This window comes from Papio anubis, chromosome 6 (genome assembly GCF_008728515.1).
Source record: "Papio anubis isolate 15944 chromosome 6, Panubis1.0, whole genome shotgun sequence".
NCBI classification, from domain to species: Eukaryota; Metazoa; Chordata; class Mammalia; order Primates; family Cercopithecidae; genus Papio; species Papio anubis.
In genome coordinates this window covers 16517841-16537031 of record NC_044981.1, presented here as the reverse complement: position 1 = coordinate 16537031, position 19191 = coordinate 16517841, and the positions used below count along the sequence as shown (strand labels likewise).

The 19191-nt window shown below is 43.5% G+C and overlaps 1 protein-coding gene across 10 annotated transcripts in view; it reads left to right on the top strand.

Annotated features, from left to right (window-relative positions):
* The window catches only part of ATXN1 (ataxin 1), a 456230-nt gene that overhangs the window by 230618 nt on the left and 206421 nt on the right, over positions 1-19191 (top strand). For 9 of the 10 annotated variants that reach the window (XM_017957607.3, XM_017957606.3, XM_017957605.3 and 6 more), the window contains one exon: positions 5276-5336. The gene's annotated coding sequence lies outside the window, so the exon portion shown is untranslated. Of the gene's footprint in view, positions 1-5275; positions 5337-17630; positions 18182-19191 lie in introns of those variants that run through there. The other variant, XM_031667631.1, reaches the window with a different exon arrangement.

Genomic DNA, 19191 nt, shown 5'->3' with positions numbered 1-19191 from the left:
TCTTGATGGTGTAAAAAAGCCATTATATAGCATACAACACAGCCTGACCATCTACTGCTCACTCATGGAAAAGCGGTGACTGCAAGAGAGTTGGGCAAAGCAAAAACTCTGTCCCTAGATCTAGAAACATCTCACCAGCTTCTGAATTGTACCAGGAAAAGAGATTTGTTAAAAGTAGCTCAGTTCATATTCCATGATATTGTAAGTGCCTAGAGTGAATTGTCTAAGAAATGCTCTCTCTGACTCCATCCAGTGCTGACATTTAAGGTCTGTGTTCTTTTTTCCTGACATTGATTCTATTTCACATGGTCAAAATGTAATAGACATGTTTTTTCTAAGAGCATGACCCCCACCACAAATTACCACTCCCCTTAAAAATTGCGTCAGCTGGACCAGGGTTGAAGCATTTAGGGAGCATTTGTTGTAAGGGACTGTCACCTACCATTGGTTATGCACCCTGGTTTCACAGATCAGACTCTGTGTTGCTCTACTTTGCATCTCCACCTTTGATCTCGCCAGGATTTTGCAGCCGGTATCTGTCTCCTATGGCATTTCTTTGCTGCTGCTGTGTGTTCCTTCTCCTCTGCTGCTCTCTGCCAGCCCTATCTGCTGCCTGATTCATGGAGCAGTGTTGGATACTCAGAAAAGGTTAACTGCATTCGTGTCTTCATGACTGGAGACATGATTTCCACACACTCTGCCCATTGCAGGGATACACTCACTTCCGCAGGCTCCCCTAAAGAGTGGGATTTTCCTGGAGTGTCACTAGTCGCTGGGGAGGTATGGCACCCTTAATTGAGGGCAAGGGTGTGTCATGTGACTTCAGCAAATCCTATCACATATATTTTTAGCAAACCAACCATTCTCTTTGAGAAGGAACTTGAGTTAGAAATATTAACACCAAATGAACATTTTAATTTTTGATACCTTCTAAAGAAATATGGTAAGTCCTGATTTTTTTTTTTTTTTTTAGGTTTTCACCTTCAAATAGTGATTTAATTTCTAGGATCCCTCAAGATCATACAGTTTTCAGTTAACTTTTTCTCTGTATCATTAAGTAACTCTACCATAATTGGGCCGAAAACAAGGACATTTGCTTGACTTCAGACTTAATGATTTAATACTTGATCTAGCCATCACTATTCACCCTTTATCCCGAGTCTTTAAGGTTGAGTCCTTTTTCAATATGTTGGACACCCACTGAATATTCTTTTTTTTTTTTTTTTTTGTTGAGACGAAGTTTCACTCTTGTTGCCCAGGCTGGAGTGCAGTGGTACACTCTCGACTCACTGCAACTTCCACCTCCCGGGTTCAAGCGATTCTCCTGCCTCAGCCTCCCGAGTAGCTGGGATTACAGGCATCTGCCACCATGCCCAGCTAATTTTTGTATTTTTGGTAGGGACGGAGTTTCACCACGTTGGCCAGGATGGTCTTGAACTCCTGACCTCAGGTGATCCACCTGCCTTGACCTCCCAAAGTGTTGGGATTACAGGCGTGAGCCACCGCACCCGGCCACCTACTGAATATTCTAATGTGTGATTCTATTCCCTGTGGTATATGTGTTAGTTTGTGTTCTTCTACGCTACACCCACTCAAACCAAAACACTTTTTTGCTGTTAAGGCTTTTTATATTTATTCAGCCTGCCTTTCTCAATCTTGAAAAATGTAGAAGAAAAAAAACCACATGCTACCACAATATGTAGTCATTTCTTATAAACTTGGGACACTTTGGTAGACTCTGTAAATTCAACAAATAAATATTTATTGGTTCATTCCTTCAATGCAATACTCTTGCAGTCCTCAAAAATTATGATGTTGACGCATCTATTGATGTTAAAAGAGGTTTTCAATATAATTAATAAGTAAAAAAATCAGACAGCAAAATACTATGGATACTATCATAGTATGTTATAAATAGATTGTATGTTTATATGTAGATTTATTTCTAGATGTATATGTACAATATACTCTGTATACTTAGGCATAGGAAAGAGTCTGGGGTCATATAACCAGAATGTTAATAGTGATTATTAGTGGGACTTCTGTGGATTTGTATTACTTGAGTTTTTCTGTTTATCTAATTATTATACAGTAAACAGTTTTATTTTGTTCTCATTTGTCTCATCCACTTTTTTTGACTGCATAGTCCTGTAATTTTTTTTAATTTAAAAAATTTTTGCGGGTACATAGTAGGTGTGTATATGTATGGGGTACATGAGGTGTTTTGATACAGACATGTAAAATAAACACATCATGAAAAATAGAGTATCTATCCCCCCAAGCATCTATCCATTACATTGCAAACATTCCAGTTATACTCTTTATTTTAAAATGTACAGTTATTATTGACTACAGTCACCCTGTTGTGTTATCAAATAGTAGATCTTATTTATTCTAACTACTTTTTTTGTACCCATTAACCATCTCTACCTCCCCTCCAACACCCTGCTACCCTTCCCAGCCTTTGGTAGCCGTCCTTCTACTCTCTGTGTCCATGAGTTCAGTAGGTTTGATTTTTAGATCCCACAAATAAGTGAGAACATGCTAAGTTTGTCTTTCTGTACCTGGCTTTTTTCACTTAACATAATGATCTCGTTCCATCCATGTTGTTGCAAATAACTAGATCTCATTCTTTTTTATGGCTGACTAATACTCCATTGTGTGTATATACCACACTTTCTTTATCCATTCATCTGTTGGTAGACACTTATATTGCTTCCAAATCTAAGATGTTGTAAACAGTGCTGCGACAAACAGAGGAAGTGCAGACTTGTCCTTAATATACTGATTTCCTTTCTTTTGAGTATATACCCAGCAGTAGGATTTCTGGATCATATGGCTACTTGTCTCATCTACTTGTGAGGGGTGAGGAAAAAGGGAATACGGTGCAGGTACTCACATTCTGGTAATTCTTTTGTTGTTTTTTGTTTGTTTGTTTGTTTGTTTTGCTCTTGTTGCCCAGGCTGGAGTGCAATGGCATGATCTTGGCTCACTGCAACTTCCACCTCCGGAGTTCAAGCAATTTTCCTGCCTCAGCCTCCCAAGTAGCTGGGATTACAGGTGCATGCCACCATGCCCAGCTAATTTTGTATTTTTAGTAGAGACAGAGTTTTACCATAGTGGCCAGGTTGGTCTCAAACTCCTGACCTCCCCACCCCACTCAGCCTCCCAAAGTGCTGGGATTACAGGAGTGAGCCACCACACCCAGTCACATTCTGGCAAATTATTAAGTCACCAAAGCCTCTCCTGTGTCTTTCCTCCATTGTTACAGATATATGAACATGTTGCGCCAAATGGTGATAATGCCTTTTTGTTTTATTCGGTCTCTTCTGCGTACCAAATGCCACACTAAAAACTAGAAACATTCTATGAAGTCGGTGTCGTTATTGCCATTATACAAATGAGGAAAGGGTTCAGAGAGTTTAAGTGACTGGAACCACACAGCTCCTCTGTGACTGAGCTGAGGCTCAGACTGAGGTCTGACTTTGAAATCTAGCTTTGTGGTCTCAAGAATTCGTACTGTAGACATCTCGTCTGTTGTTAGGATGAAAAGGTCAATGCGTGTGAGTGGATTATAAAGTGTTGCTTTAAAACAAAGAAGAGGCTCAGAGATTTTGTCAGTATCTACCGTTTTTCAACGTTTGCGTGGTTTTCTGGCAGTTTTTTCAATTGGAGCATAACCTTCGTCTTTGCAGCCCCACCTAGCCTAGGATAGTCCGACTGCATAGTCAGTGTCACGTTAAATACTTGTGGACTGCTCTGTGGGACTTGGAGGAGTGCCCTTTAGATTCTGAGAAACTGAGTCTGGGAATCTTCCTACAGGCTGGTGGGCCATCCTGAAGAAGCTCTATCCTGCCTTGGTGGCCACATGCAGTCCATGTCCTCTGAGGAAAAGGGCGGGAAGGCTGTGGCCTTCCACAGCTCATAGAATGAATCCCAAAGGTTCTGGAATCCTGTGCAACTTGCCCACAGAACGTCAGGAGCTGGAATAGATTTGCCTCACAGCCTCTCTTAAACCTGCAAAGGCGTCTTTAAAATAGTCTCTGGAAATTATTGTTGAGTTGGATCTTGAGCTTAGTTCCTTGTGTGGTGTAGATTAAACAGTCTGTTGCCGTCGCTCCCTTATCTCCCTTTGTCTTTCAGGCTTCCTCTGTCCAACATTCACATCATCTGTGTTCTTTCCCACACTTTGTTTGACCCGTCAGTATCTCAGACACCGTGGCTTCCTCACGGGATTACTTAGTCAGCCTGATATGTGGCCTCCAGCGCCCCTCTGCCAAGTCCACATTCCCATATGAGCCTAATTACATACAAATCACTGCGGGGAGTGAAGCTGTGGGTATACCATTTTGGGAAAGAGCAAAGTGCAGGAATGGGGTACTTTGGTTATTTACTAAGACTTCCTCACAGCCTGAGCAATGTAGCAAGACTCTATCTCTGCAAATAAAGAAAAAACACAACATTTTAATCCAGGTGTGGTGGCACATGCCTGTAGTCCCAGCTACTTGGGGGCTAAGGCAGGAGTTTGAGTCTAGGAGTTTGAGGCTGCAGTGAGCTATGATGGCACCCCCATCCACGGTCACTGAATTCCCCCATGAGAGGCACTTTGGAGGGAGGATCCCAGGGTCTGAGCTCAACTCTGCCACTCACAACCGTATGCACGTGAGCAAGTGGCTCAGTCCCCTGGGCCTCAGGGTTTCCAACTATAAAATGGGCATGGATCTATGACAAACCTGGGTGACAAAGCAAGACCCTATCCCAGAAAATGAAACAAGGCTGGGTACAGTGACTCAAACCTGTAATCCCAACACTTTGGGAGGCCGAGGTGGAAGGAGCACTTGAGGCCAGGAGATCAAGACCAGCCTGGGCAACATCTCTACAGAAACATTACTTTAAAAAAAATACAAAAAAGGCTTCTTCAATAAGCATCGTGGTGGGCATGGAGGACATGACATTTTAAAAAAACGCACCTAAAAAATTGATTTCTTGGGCACCACAATATGGACTCTTTGTCACAAGGACCATACATCTCATGATAAATGAATCATGCCTGTGATTGTTTTCTACGTATTGATTGTTCAAAGCTCTGCTTTTAAACTTCATATAGTCAGCCAAATAATCACGCATCTATTGTTCTTCAGACATTTATTGTGCACCTAATAAAGGCCAAAGTGCTAGGGGCTGGAATTTCTTATCACCTCTAGGCCTGCTCATTTGGACTGATTTAGAAAATGGAGTTATTAATTTTTTTAAAAAATCTCTTTTTCTCTTCCAGTTTTCCAAAGAAATTAGACCATTTTCTTCGTGAAAAGAAATCGACCTGCTGTTTTCATAGGGTGAGTGATCCTTTGAATCTTTCCTGTATTTTTACCCACATCAAAATGTTATCCAATTACTCTGATGTGCCAAGCAAAAGTGTGTGACAGCACATGCATTCTCTGCTTTTCTCATGCTTGGAACCAAGGTATTTTTCCTGGTCGTCGACTCTCCTCATCACTGGGTCCTTTGGAGAGGATGGTTTCCCTTGTAGATTTTTTCTGCCATTTCTTTTTGGTGTTCACATGCTTTGCCTCTTGTGAGGTCATCTTCATTGCTATTGCCTTGTCCAGCTCGCAGAGAGGAAGTTTCTTTCTTTCAGCAACTGGTGCACAGAAGTACAGCTGTGGGCAAGGGGGAACCATCCAATTTCTTCAAGTGACTGTAATGTCTCTTGAATTCCATGACCAAGAATAATAGGATGTGAGCCCCAGATGAGACCTGAGAGCTTGTCTGGCAAAGGCCCTATGTACAGATGAGGCAGCTGAGGCCCAAAGGCTTCACATCACCTTTGTGGGGCTTCATGGAGTGTAGCAGAGCTGGGATTATGACACAGGTGTGTTTGGCTCCTAGCTGCGTGATGTTTGCCCTGCACAAGACTGGTTTTGGAATCTGCAGATTCTTTTTGAGGCTGTAGAATTATAGGTAGTTCAACTTAAAGTGGTCTTGGTCATCTAACAATGATCACCCCTAAGGCAAAGGTCAAGACTGATGCTGACTATTTGACTTCCTCATAATCATAGTTGGCTACTAAGTAAAGGGGTTGGCAGAGTGAGTGTACCCAGAACACTTCTGTTACGGACGTCATCTGAGAAAGCTTATTTTCCTTTGCGTCCTTTCCAAACCACTGCATCTGCAGTGCCACGTTGTCACATGCTGAGACTTGGTGGTACATCTGCTTTGCAGCTAGAAGTCACGGTACACCTGCAGGTGTGTGCAGTACAGCTGCCGACCCACACACTCGACTCGCGGTTGTCTGCACCTGCAGAAGAATGCCCATCAGGGTTCCTATATTGAAGTACAAATTTGACCTACAGTCATAGAGACTTTTGAGAAACATTTATTATTTTATTTTATTTTATTTGTTTATTTATTTGAGACGGAGTCTCTCTCTGTCACCCAGGCTGGAGTGCAGTGGTGCGATCTTGGCTTACTGCAAGCTCTGCCTCCTGGGTTCATGCCATTCTCCTGCCTCAGCCTCCTGAGTAGCTGGGACTACAGGCACCCGCCACCATGCCTGGCTAATTTTTTGTATTTTTAGTAGAGACGGGGTTTCACAGTGTTACCTAGGATGGTCTCAATCTCCTGACTTTGTGGTCTGCCCACCTCGGCCTCCCAAAGTGCTGGGATTACAGGCGTGAGCCACCACGCCCGGCCCCATTTATTCATTTTTTTAAAGTTATGTTGGTTTTTACATAAGAGTGCAGTTGTGCGATAAGATGGAGAGAAGTTAAGAACAGGATTCTCAGTTAGAATCCCAGAAGGTAGACTTGATTGTGTATTTTTTTTTTTTTTTAAGACATGCTAGGTTAAATCTGGCTTCAAATTGTGTTCATTTAGGTTGGTGAACTAAGTGCGCTTATTTCCAAAACATTTCATCTCACCTAGGGAGTGGTCAAAGCGTGGCATTAAGAGCTTGTGTTTATTATTTTATCCAACTTGTCAACTTAATCACTTTGTCTTCTTTCTTAATTAGAGTCATTATTGTGGAACTTGATCATCTCCTTATGTAGATACAGACATAATTGGTTTCTACCAACATATTGAATGGAATATAGAACATAGATTGCTGATTTGTGAGGGATCATCTGCTGACTTACCCTAATATTGATCTCTCCTGTCCGCAGAGCTGGGTCTACACGAGTTAGCATTCCTGTTTCCATATTCCTGTCTTATCTGAGAAAAGCCCAGAAGGTTTATCCTCAGAGCTCACCACGATACAGTGTGGGCCACTGACACCTGTTGCTGTCTGGGGAATGTAAAGGGCTCTTTAGAGTCAAGAGATTAATTAGACTAAAAGAAGGGGGCAATTAAGGGCCTCGAGAAAGTGAAGAAATGTCCATTTCCATGCCTACATCATAGGATTCCTTGGGTAAAGAATAAACTGGTAGAGAAGGGTCTGAGGCACGAAATGGTGAAGGAATGAAAGAAGGACCATCTGAACCCATGTAGACCACTTGTGGCTACTTTGCTTTCCTTCTGGAGTCATGTTTGATGTCGACATTCAAGAGGGCATCAAATTATTATCCAATATTTTGGATAATATTTATCCAATATTTTGGATAATAATTTGATTATCCAAAATTATCCAAAATTTGATTATCCAAGCCGTTTGCTTTTACCAAATAAGAAAAACTAAACACAGATAGAAGCCATGAGTATTTTTTTTTTCCTAAAAAGAAGCTCAGAAGCTGGCCCCCACATGCACATACACCTTGTAAAACATGAGTCCCTGGGTTCAGTTTCATAGTATGCAATGGGGCTGGGTCTTGGGAACAATGCTGCTGTTGTTTCTAAGCTCAAACAGCAGTCACCATCAATGGTATCTCTTTAAGGGAAATCCAGGGAAATGCTCTTGCCAGCACTGTGATTTTATTTGCTAGAGGCCAGGTGGCAATGACATGCATTGGTTCCATAGCAACATGACTGTGCTGCCAGAAAACATATAATGACTGTGACAGCCAGTGTATCCTGGGCAGGATGAGGGCAGCCCTGATACCCTCTTTTATTTCCCACCTTATCCACTCTTGCCTTTCCCCTCCTGGGGCCTGTGATATGCGAAGAATGTGGTTTTCGTAATTGTTACTATCTACTTCTGCTATTAACACTTGCCTCCTGTCCCGGTCCATCTTGGGACTTGATGAGAGAGAAGGCAATGCCTGTAGGACCGTTCTGCAGGCCTCTGAATGGGTCAGCAGGGTTGGCAGCACCTGCCTGCCTTAGCAATTGAAAGGAGGTGGAGAGTCTGTGCTTTTCATCCTCCCTGTGGCACAGCGGCTCTGTCAGAATGGCCTGGTGGGGAGGATACTTCCCGTGCATCATGGTCAGCTGCTCCTGGCTGAAATGTGTGGGTAGCGACATGGAGCAATGTAAAATCCAGGGAAACAGAGTGCTCATTTAATACACTGCAGATTGAGGAGACACCTACCAGTGGAGCCTGCCATGCCAGGCCCAGTAGGACTGCACAAAGAAAGGCAATACCCATTTCTCATCTTCTGGGAGCTTGGACCAGAGAGGCAGTTTCTAATTGCAGTTTCTCTACTGATGTGCGGTTGAGGCTTTCACATTTCTGTAATGTTTTCTCATCTATACAATCCTTAATGAAAGCATTGTAAGGACTCTTAGTTTCAACAGATGCTTTTTTCCCTCTGAACTCCTGAAGCATTTTAAAAAATCTTTACCATCCATTTGACATTGCTCTTGTATTTCCTTTTTTGGTGTCTATTGCTTTGGGGGCCTGAGTGGCTTTCTAGGTAGAGGCTAAGCCCTTCAAGGATAGGAACCATGTATCTTCTTCTTCATCTTCTTAAAAAAAATTCTCTAATGCTCACAACTGAGCTCTGCGGATAGTAACCATGACATTAATATTTGTTCATGACAACGTTGTATTCTCACTCTATCTCCCAAGGAAATTCTGAGGCAAGTGTGTAAATATATTGGAAATGTTGTTCAGTTCTTCAAAGAAAAGATAAACTCAAGAAATTATTTTCCTAATGTGGTTTTCTTTTTAATGTAGATATAAAGTCACAAGGTAAGAATATCTAAAATCTTCACATTTCCTCATCTTCCTCTTTGTGGCTACTGACCATAGCATATACCCCTGGGTTTTATACTGGCACCAAAATAATCCTTTTTCTCACCTCACTCCCAATATTCACTGTATTGAATTTGTCTTTGGGACGAGACTTCTCAGTCTAGCAATTTTTTTGAACTATTAAGTAAGAGATAGGAGGGATTTTTTCCATTAAGATGACAGATAGATTAGGTTTGATAGATAAGGATAGTGATTCCTAATTTGGTTTTGAGGTCCGTTTAGGGGAGGGAAGGCTTTTATCTTATGAAAACTTTTATCTTACAAGAGTTCTCTTCCCATCCCAAGTTCCAGGCCCACTGAGAAATAGGACAAGAGTATTGAGGCAGACGGGGGCCAGAATGCTGCTATGTGACTGAGGGCAATGTGCTAACTTGCCACCTGCCTGTTCCCCAGTCTAGCTTGGTCGCAGGCCACCTGCAGGAAAGTTTTGAGTCTACAGGCACCTGTCTGTGTGAAGAGGCCCAAATCCCTGCTAACCCTGCTCAAAATTTTATAGATTAACCCTATCCAAGGAGAGGGGCGTAGACCGTGTTGGCTTTAGCGCCAGCCGGGTTACTCATTCCACACCCTTGAGGAAGAAAAGATTGGCGCAAGAGGTCAGAGGGTGTAAGGGAAATCCTCCCCCATAGAAAGCTGGGGCGGGGCGTGGTGTTTCCTTCCTGCTCTGACCGTATTTCTGTTCCCTGCACTCCATCAGGCCTACCCGCCCCCAGCTCACTCAAGCCTTCTTACCTGTTGTGTTTTCTTCATGGCGCTTGGGCTTCTGCATCCAACTGTGGGTTTATTGTTAGTCTCCTCTATTAGAATGTTAGCTCAGTGAAAGCAAAAGCCTTGTCAGTCTCATGGACTGCATGTGTCTCAGTATTTAAAACTGTGTCAAGCACATAGGAGGCATTTGATCAACATTTGTTGAATGAATAAACGCATAGATGTTGTTTGATGCCTCTGCTCACACTCTTTAATTACCTGGAAATCCCTGGTGCCCTGTCTTGTCTGGCAAGCCTGTAGGAGCTAGTTCAGTGATCGTGGTCTCTTCTTGCTCTGTATGTGGCTCATCAGTTGACAGTAGTTGGCATGTGTGCATGTGTGTGCTCTCATGTAGGTGAGCGTGCACATGTGCATCTTTGTGTGCATGTGTGTGCACCTACATACCTGTGTCCTTTTGTGCATATGTATTTGTATGTACTTGTGTTCTCTCTCTCTCCGGCTCTGTAATACTTCACTTATTTGTTTACATATCTATTACCCTTACTAGATTGCAAATGCCTGAAGAACTGGGGAACCTGTTAATCCTTCTTGTTCCTCTAATATCTGCCATGTAGTAAGTGCTCAGTAGATGACAATATTAGCATTCTAAGCACTTACAACATGCCCAGTACTGCTTTATCTTAAAATTTAAAATAACTTTTATGTATCTTGCATATATTAACTTGTTTAATTCTCACAACAACCTGACAAGATACATTTTAAACTCTCATTTTGTGGGTAAGGAAACTGGGAACATAAAGAGGTCACGTGGCTGGCCCACAGTCTCACAGCTAGCCTGACTCCATAGCTTTTATTCTGTGCTACTGTATTTGTGTGAATAAACAAATGACTGAATGAGAATTTTAGAAGCCCAGACCAAAATCATTAAGTAGACCTAAAGACATTAGGGTCAACACAAATAAGTAAAAATGATGAGCCATGGTTGACATAGAATCAAGGTCATGGCTAAAATAAAGTCACAGATGAATAGCTAATGCCCTCTTGTAGCCATTGCACTGAATTCCTGATTATCCATGCCTCCATAGTGGTATTGGTTAATGCAAATGGATAATTGTCATTACATATCGGGAATTATTTTCTAGTGGGAAAATATCAAGTCATCAGTTATGAGTTAAACAGCTACTGCTTGCAAGGCTCACAACTAAATTTTTGGGAAAATGGTGAAGGAGGAAGGAAGATGTGAGCTGGAGGGTGAAAAGGTAAGCCCTGAAAGTACAAGCCAGGGTCACTGTCTTCAAGAGGCTCCTGTCTCATTAAGTGGCAAGGAGTGAGTAAAGGTGACATTAAGGCAATTAAAAGATATTGAGGGCAGTAAATATAAAGCCTATCATGAGGCATTGTTAGACATGATTCATTACCAAATGGTAATAATAGAGAAAATAAAAGCTATTATATTAGTCAGGATAGGAAAAGCTTTTGTTGCAGAAACGATCAACCCTAAACTTTCAGTAGCTTAGCAAAATAAAAGTTTATTTCTCATTCATGCAGTGACCGCTGTGGATGCGGTATCTCTCCAGGACAACTGTCCTCCGTGCATAACTCCATGATGCAGTCCGCTTTGATCTTTTTATCCAGCCATCTCGGGGCCTCTTTCATGATCGCTGGAAGAGAGAAAAATTGGAAAATTGCACCAGCAATTAAATGCTTCAAAGCTTTGGCCTAGAAGGGACACTTGTCACCTGCTATGTCCTAAGCATGACTTTTAGCCTTTTATATAACTCACATCATCCCAGTCCTCTCACACAGCACACGGTAAATGCCTCATGAATGTGTAGGGTAAAAGAATGGATGAACATAAGAAAGCATTGTGACTCGCTCCTGGTAGTGCTGAAGCAGTAATATACCTGGCAGCCGCCAAAGCCCAGGCTTGGAACAGTCAGATGTGGCTCAAAAATATTTACTAAAATGGAAAGAGCATTAATAAAAATCACAACATAGTTAACATTAATTAGCTATGGTGATTGGACAATCATAAGGACACGGGCAAATTAAACTCAATGTAGCAGGTGGCTAAACTTATATTAAAGCCCTGGCCTGCCAGACATTGGCCTTGTCTTAGACACATCACTGTCTAACAGTCCACAGCTCAACTCACAGTTCACGAGTTATCTGGTCCCATCTTGTCTTTCTAACCTGGTTCCTCCTGAATGAAATGGAGATCGTTATGCTTGCTAAAAATTAAGAAGCTTTATTAAGGCAAAGTTAACCTGTCCGGGATGCTCCCATGATTGCATCCCAGGTGTACGGACCACCTTATACCATCCTCCTCCTGTATCCACTTCTCTCATGCTTTCATCTTTCATCTGGGGTCCTGGTGAACAGACCACAGTTCAGCTCCAGATCAATGAAGAGGGACTTCCAGACAGGGGCCACACATACGCTGAGCAAAACACAGCAACCAAACATGTAAAGTAAGTGGGAAGCTCCATGTGGGACTCAATGTGGAGAATGGAAAACTCAGAGAGAGAAAGAGGGAGACTGCCTTGGACAGGGAGATAGGGGTCACACCACATGTGTCAGACCAAAGAATGAGGACCCCTCAACCACATTCACTGCGTGTGTATTATATGGTGAAGAGAAACCTGCCTGCCAGGAGGACCGAGTCCCAGCCACTGACAGATTCCCAGGACATGGTGCTTGTTGTTGGTGTGTGGTTTGCGGGTGATGGTGGTGGGGAGGGAGGAGTGGTCACTGTGTAAATGGGCAGTGCTGTGGGGAGGGGTCCTGAACTGGGGGTTGGCAGTCACTGGAGACTTTTTAACAAGTTGGGGATGTGACCAACCATGTTTTAGTGAGATGAGCTTTACAGCTGTATCCATAGCCTGTGAGATGGTGGAGAAAACAGAGACTGGGGTCCCAGAGGGAAGGCAGTTGCAGGTGTAAGGAGATAAGGTTTTGAGAACTACCATGGGTGTGTTATAAAGGGACAGATGTGGGGAACACTACAAAGAAAGAGTTGAACAAACTGAGCAACTGTTTGGATATAAGAAACAAGGAGGCCGGGTGTGGTGGCTCACGCCTGTAATCCCAGCACTTTGGGAGGTCAAGGCGGGCGGATCACAAGGTCAGGAGATCGAGACCACGGTGAAACCCCGTCTCTACTAAAAATACAAAAAATTAGCCGGGCACGGTGGCAGGCGCCTGTAGTCCCAGCTACTCAGGAAGCTGAGGCAGGAGAATGGCATGAACCTGGGAGGCGGAGCTTGCAGTGAGCCGAGATCGCGCCACTGCACTCCAGCCTGGGGGACAGAGCAAGACTCCATCTCAAAAAAAAAAAAAAAAAAGAAACAAGGAAAGGAATGGAGTCAGAGATAACCCAATTTTTGAGCCCAGGTGGCTACTGAAAGTGTCCTGTGTTATACTTTGTGGATATTGTTGTTGTTACTATTATTATTATTATTTTGAGACAGTGCCTCACTCTGTCGCCAGGTTGGAGTGCAGTGCCGCGATCTTGGCTCACTGCAACCTCTGCCTCCCGGGTTCAAGCGATTCTCCTGCCGCAGCCTCCCAAGCAGCTGGGATTACAGGCTCCCACCACCACACCTGGGTAATATTTTGTATTTTTAGTAGAGATGGAGTTTCACCATGTTGGCCAGGCTGGTCTCAATCTCTTGACCTCATGATCTTCCCGCCTTGGCCTCCCAAAGTGCTGTGGATACTATTTTAATCACAGTGTCATCCCGTGGGATAGACAGCCTGTGGCAGAACCCAGGGATCGCCTGGGACCCAGATCTGCCCACTGTGAGTATCTGAGTTGCCGGAACCCCACGTCCCCTCCTTCCAGTCCTCCCTCCCCAAGGTTTAGGATCAAATCTTAAATCAGCAGCAGAACTGCCAGGCTGAAATTTCATCTCCGTCCTGGCCCTCTAGTGGAGATAAAATGGTTTAAATGTGGGCAAGAAAGTAAAACGGAGTATGTGGTTGCCGAGTCTAGCTGTTGATAAGAGAGGGCTCACCATCCACCCATGAGAACCGTCTCTCTCCTGCTGGTGGGCCTCGCTGTCAGACGCAGCCTTCCCATGGCTCTGGGACATGAGGGGTAATGACTTGCCGGTTGGTAAAATTCTTACAAGCTGACAGTCTTTTTTTTTTTTTTTTAAGCTCCACAAGGCCACTGCACGTTGCGTTCTTGGTCTTTGTGATCCAACAAGAGGCTGGCTTGTCGTGTCACTTTTCATAGCTGCCAGGCTCTAGTGGTAGAAGAGAGTCTAATGAGAGAAGCCACGGCCGTGTACAGCTTGCGCACAGCGACTCTTCAGCTCCAAGGAATCAGTGAGCTCCTGAGCTCCCTGGGATTCAGGGGTGCCCCAGCCCCAAATCTTTTTTCCCTGCATTTAGGCTAGAACTGGAAAGATGCTGCTGGGAGAGAAGAGAATTCCTGACATCCTGCCTTTCTTGTCTGCTTTCTGCTTGGGTCTGTGGAGCAGCCACCTCTGGGTAGAGGTGCAGGAAGTGTGACAGAACAGGAAAGCTTTGAAGTCACTGTCTCCCTCCCTCCCATGCCCTAGGCTACCCTTGCTGGTCAGAACCTCCTGCTTACTCTAGTGGACAGACACCTGAGTTGCTGCTCTTGATGAAGGTTCTCCCACTTCTTCAAACCAGCACGGCATAGGACCCCACTTGACTTGGAAGACACGTGGTGCTCTTGATCATTTTAATCCCTTTTACATCCCCGTAATATCACCGTGGCCTGTTAGATTGATTTGTGAGTAAGATTCCTTGCAAATAGCAAGATGATCGGAAGCCGCTATCTTTTCCGGGGGAGGTGCATATTTAAACAGACAGGCTAAGCTATTTATAGATTATAATGTATTGTGTTGCAGGGAAAAGGTAGAAGTCAACAGTACTGTTCTGTTCCCTGTTTCCTATAGTTTCAAGCATATTTTCTTGCTAGTCCTGGAGACTTTAAACATTTAGAATCTCCAGTGATATCTATATTCTTTTGATGTACTTTGTGTAGAAACTCAAGCAGGAACAGGCTTTAGAGTCAGCTAACCAAAGAATCTTGGGGCTTTTGATCACTTTCCATTAGCACAAACAGTAATCTCTGCCCTGTTGGATTTTGTTTGAAAGGACATTTGCTGTTTAATGAATATAAACATGTTACTGGGTTTTTAATATGTCTTCTCAGCTCAGGAGCTGAAAAATGCAGACACGTAGAAGGCGTAGAAGGGATTCTGCGTGCCCCAAACATTTTCCTAGCCGTTGGCTGAACTTTTGAAATGTGCTTGCACAAGAACAGATACCGAGCAGATATTTTACTTAGAAAGCCTTCCGTTTCAATGGTGATTCCCAGGGGCCACTCAGCCACATCTTACTAAATAATATTTGGTCAAAAGAGAAATGTGAGTGCAAGAAGGACACGTGATCACAGCCACTAACAAATTCCTAGAAAGTGCTGCTCGTTGTCATTTCTGGTTAGGAGGTGATGGTGATGGCAGGCAGAGGGTCTAAGCCACTCTCCTGTCTCTCTTCTAATGTACATTCTTCTGTTGCTGTAGCTCCTGGCATTGGCTCTCACCCTCACTTGCGGGAGGGAGGGAATGACTGTTTGTTGCTGTTGGTGTCTGAAAATCTGTGGGCAGAACTTTTAGAAAAAGCAGACCACAGAGCCTGCTATATATTTTGTTCAGCCCATTCTATTTCTCTTCACTTTTTAACCGATTGGGAGAAAATAAAAGGGCCTGCATTCTAAAGTTGTCTTTATCTTTAGAAGAGAATACCTTTTATAAATGCTGAGAACTTGGAGATGCTGTTGTTTTTATTCAGTATTTGAAATGCTAAGTATGCTGACACTGTCCTGGGAGTGCGGCCCCTCATTGAGAGAGAGCAGTAAACACAGCAATGACTTGGCTTTTAACTGGAAATGCCCTACTCTTATTAGAGCTGAGGGGTGATTTGAGATGTTCCTGTTTTCACATTCAGCTATTTCCGGGTTCTGTGATCATAATAAATTCCATAGCTCCAAAACATTAGAGCAAATTGTGTCTTCTGTAGGAGTTATTTACGGATACTCAAACAAATGGTGCTTTCTGAGGAAGAAGAACTGTGTATGAAAACTATGTGGTAAAGCCTTTCATATCTGCCGTGGTGGCAGAACTTCTGAGGAGCTGGCTTTGAGGGTAATGATATCTTTATCGCCCTGATGCTGAATGGAGGGGAGGCCTTTGTGTGTTCTCTTGCCAGCTAACACCTGGCTGCCTCAGGGCATCCTGCCTGGTAGTTAAACCCATGAGTATGTACAAAGATTAGGGAGACCGTTTGAGGAGAAAGATGGGGGCTGGAGAGGCGAGGTTAGAGTCTTGCCATTATAAGCTTAGGTGCAGAAGCAAGCCAAGCTACCTGGAAGGCCACCTCATGGCAAAGACACCCACTAAGGCAGGGCGGTGGCCTGGGACTGACCATCAGTCACTTCCCGCTCATTCTCCTCAGGACTGAGGACTGTTGTCTTCAGTCTTCCCCAGCCTCGCTTATCTTCCTCCTACTTCCTCAAGGAAATATCCTTTTGCAATGGATAGATTATCAACTTGAATTTTTAGCAAGCAGGCTGGAGAAGATTTTGGAAGTTTTGGAGACATGGCTGGTCTTGAATTCCTGGGCTCAGGCAATCCTCTCACCTCGGCTTCCCAAAGTGCTAGGAGTACAGGTGTGAGAAGTTTTTGGAGGTTTCGGACTTGCTGCTAGGCTGATTCTGAGGGAGAAAAGACCGATGCTATTCAGAACGTTGTGGACTTCTGAAGAATGGAAATTGGGCACCCTGAAGGAAATGTATGTCAATCCTTGTCCTGCAGCTAGCGTGGCTCAAGTTTATTCCCTTAAATGTCTACTGTGTTAAAACATAAAATGGGTTTAGATATACTTCCACATCTTTACAGTTCTCAGCTCTCTGGCCATTTATAAGGGGAAAGGAAGAGTGAAGCAGTAGCCCCATTAATTCCCATGCATGGTGTCTACTGTTTGAATCCTGGAAATCAGGATGATTTTATTCACATGTTAAAGCCCTCTAGTGGCCAGTGAGGTGCCCTCTAAGCAGGACTTTCCCCAGTTTCCACCCTTCCTATCCCTAACTAAATTAAGCACCCACTTTACGGTAGTTGAGTATGTGTCATATCAAGTCTGTATTTTCTTACTAAGATTTGTCTACCACGTGGGGGAAAAAAAATCAAAAGCTTTGTTACAGTTCAAAGAACGTAGTGCTGTTGCTACATCAAATGAGGATAAATCTTCCATCTGTAGCAATCTGTATTATAAGTCTGCTGGATGTGACAGAAAACTCTTTAAAACTTTGATGCACATATTTTCACAGCCAACCGATTTCATTAAAGTGGGAGAAGTGTACTATTGGCAAGCAGTTTTTCTGCTGACTTCCCACCCATAAATAGACAAGCTTTATAAAAAGACAAAATCTTCCCAGATCTGTTTGGTTGGCCAAGGTGACATTTGTTTTCCTCCCTCAGAAGCTTGTTAAAATTAAACTTCTGCTTTCTCTATACCTTTACTGTATTTTTATTTCTATTTATTTATTTATTTATTTATTTATTTATTTATTGAGACAGGGTCTCACTCTGTCACCCAGGCTGGAGTGCAGTGGTACACTCACAGCTCACTGCAGCCTTGACCTCCTGGGGCTCAAGCAGTCCTCCCACCTCAGCCTCCCAAGTAGCTTGGGACTACAGGTGTGCGCCACCATGACCAGCTAATTTTTGTATTTTTGGTAGAGATGGGGTTTCACTGTGTTCCTCTGGCTGGTCTCGAACTCCTGGACTCAAGTGATTCTCCCACCTCAGCTTCCCACAGTGCTAGGTGTGAGCCACTGTGGCTGACCCTAGTTTTATATAGTTAAAGCATTATTCACTCACAGTGGTCTTTGAATGAGTTATGTAAGTTATGTTTGTTTTCTCATACTTTGTTTTCCTAGTCAGTTCAACCAGTCAAGTATGAGATGAGTGGCTGCTGTGAGCCTGATCAAGTGAGTCGGAATCCCCTGGGAATACTGTAAAAATGCAGGTTCTGATCCTGTCGGTCTGAGATGGGGCCTGAGATGCTGCTGGTCCCAGGACCACACTTCGAGGAACAAGTTGCTAGGTGATGCAGAAGACAGGAGCCATATTGGATTTTCAAAAATCCTGTGATCTGAAAAGGAACTAGGAAAAGTATACAAATAAATACGGCATAAGACAGAAGGCGATAAACTGTATATAAAAGTAAAAACATGCTTCAGAGGGTTAAAGATAGAAGTGATCGCTTCTGATGGGGAAAATCAGGCCAGTTTCCACAGAGAAGGTGATTTGGGAATTGGATTTTAGTTTGCAACAGGGATCGGGGGGAGGTGCGTGAGGGCCATTGAGACCAGACACACAGATCCTGGAAAGTGAAGAGTACATTCTGGGAACTAGGGGCTGCCCGTATGCCTGTGATGGGGAAAAGTGGGAGATAACAGTTGGGAAGGTAAGTGGAAGCCATATTGTAGACTGTCAGACAGTCTGGGATGGAAACTCTGGACTTAATTCAGGAAGCAAAGAGGAACCAGCAACAAGAGATTTTGAAACGAGAAAGAAGATTGAAACTGCAGTTTAGAAAGATTCATCTGGCATGTGTATGTAGGATAGACGGGAGTGGGGAGTGACAGCCCATTCCAAGAGAAGGAGTAATAGATAGGACAGATAGCATGATTACTCTTAGCAGTGGGAAAAAGAGAGAATAGATGCGATACAGAGAGAGAAGGATCAGAAGGTGTCCAGGGGCTGTCAGGGTTTCAGTCCTGAATGGTTACAGAATTATCATAAATAGGACAGTCAGAATGAGCTATCGAATACTTTTGAAGGGAAAAATGACCTGAATGAATGCACAAATGTCACCTCCAAAAGACCTTCCTTGTCCATCCTATCTAATATAGTATGCCAGTCTTCTTACCCTGCCTTGCTATTTTCATGACACTTTTTACTGTCTGACATTAAAAGGATGGCAAGAAAAACAGGGAGGCCAGGTAAGAAACCTGTAGTTGACATGATAGAAAATGATAGTGGTTTGGGCTTGAATGGTGGCAGTGACATCAGAGAGAGGTAGCTGGGTTCAAGATACAGCTCGATGGTATCCGGTATATTCTCATTATTGCACATCCAGTCTCAGCTGTTTGCATCTTGCAACATTCTATACCCAGTAAACCATAAATTCCCCATTCCCCATCCCCCTCCCCCCTGGTAATCACCATTCTACTTTCTGTCTCTATGAATTTGACTACTCTAGGGACCTCCTATAAGTAGAATCACACAGGGTTTGTCCTTTTGTGACTT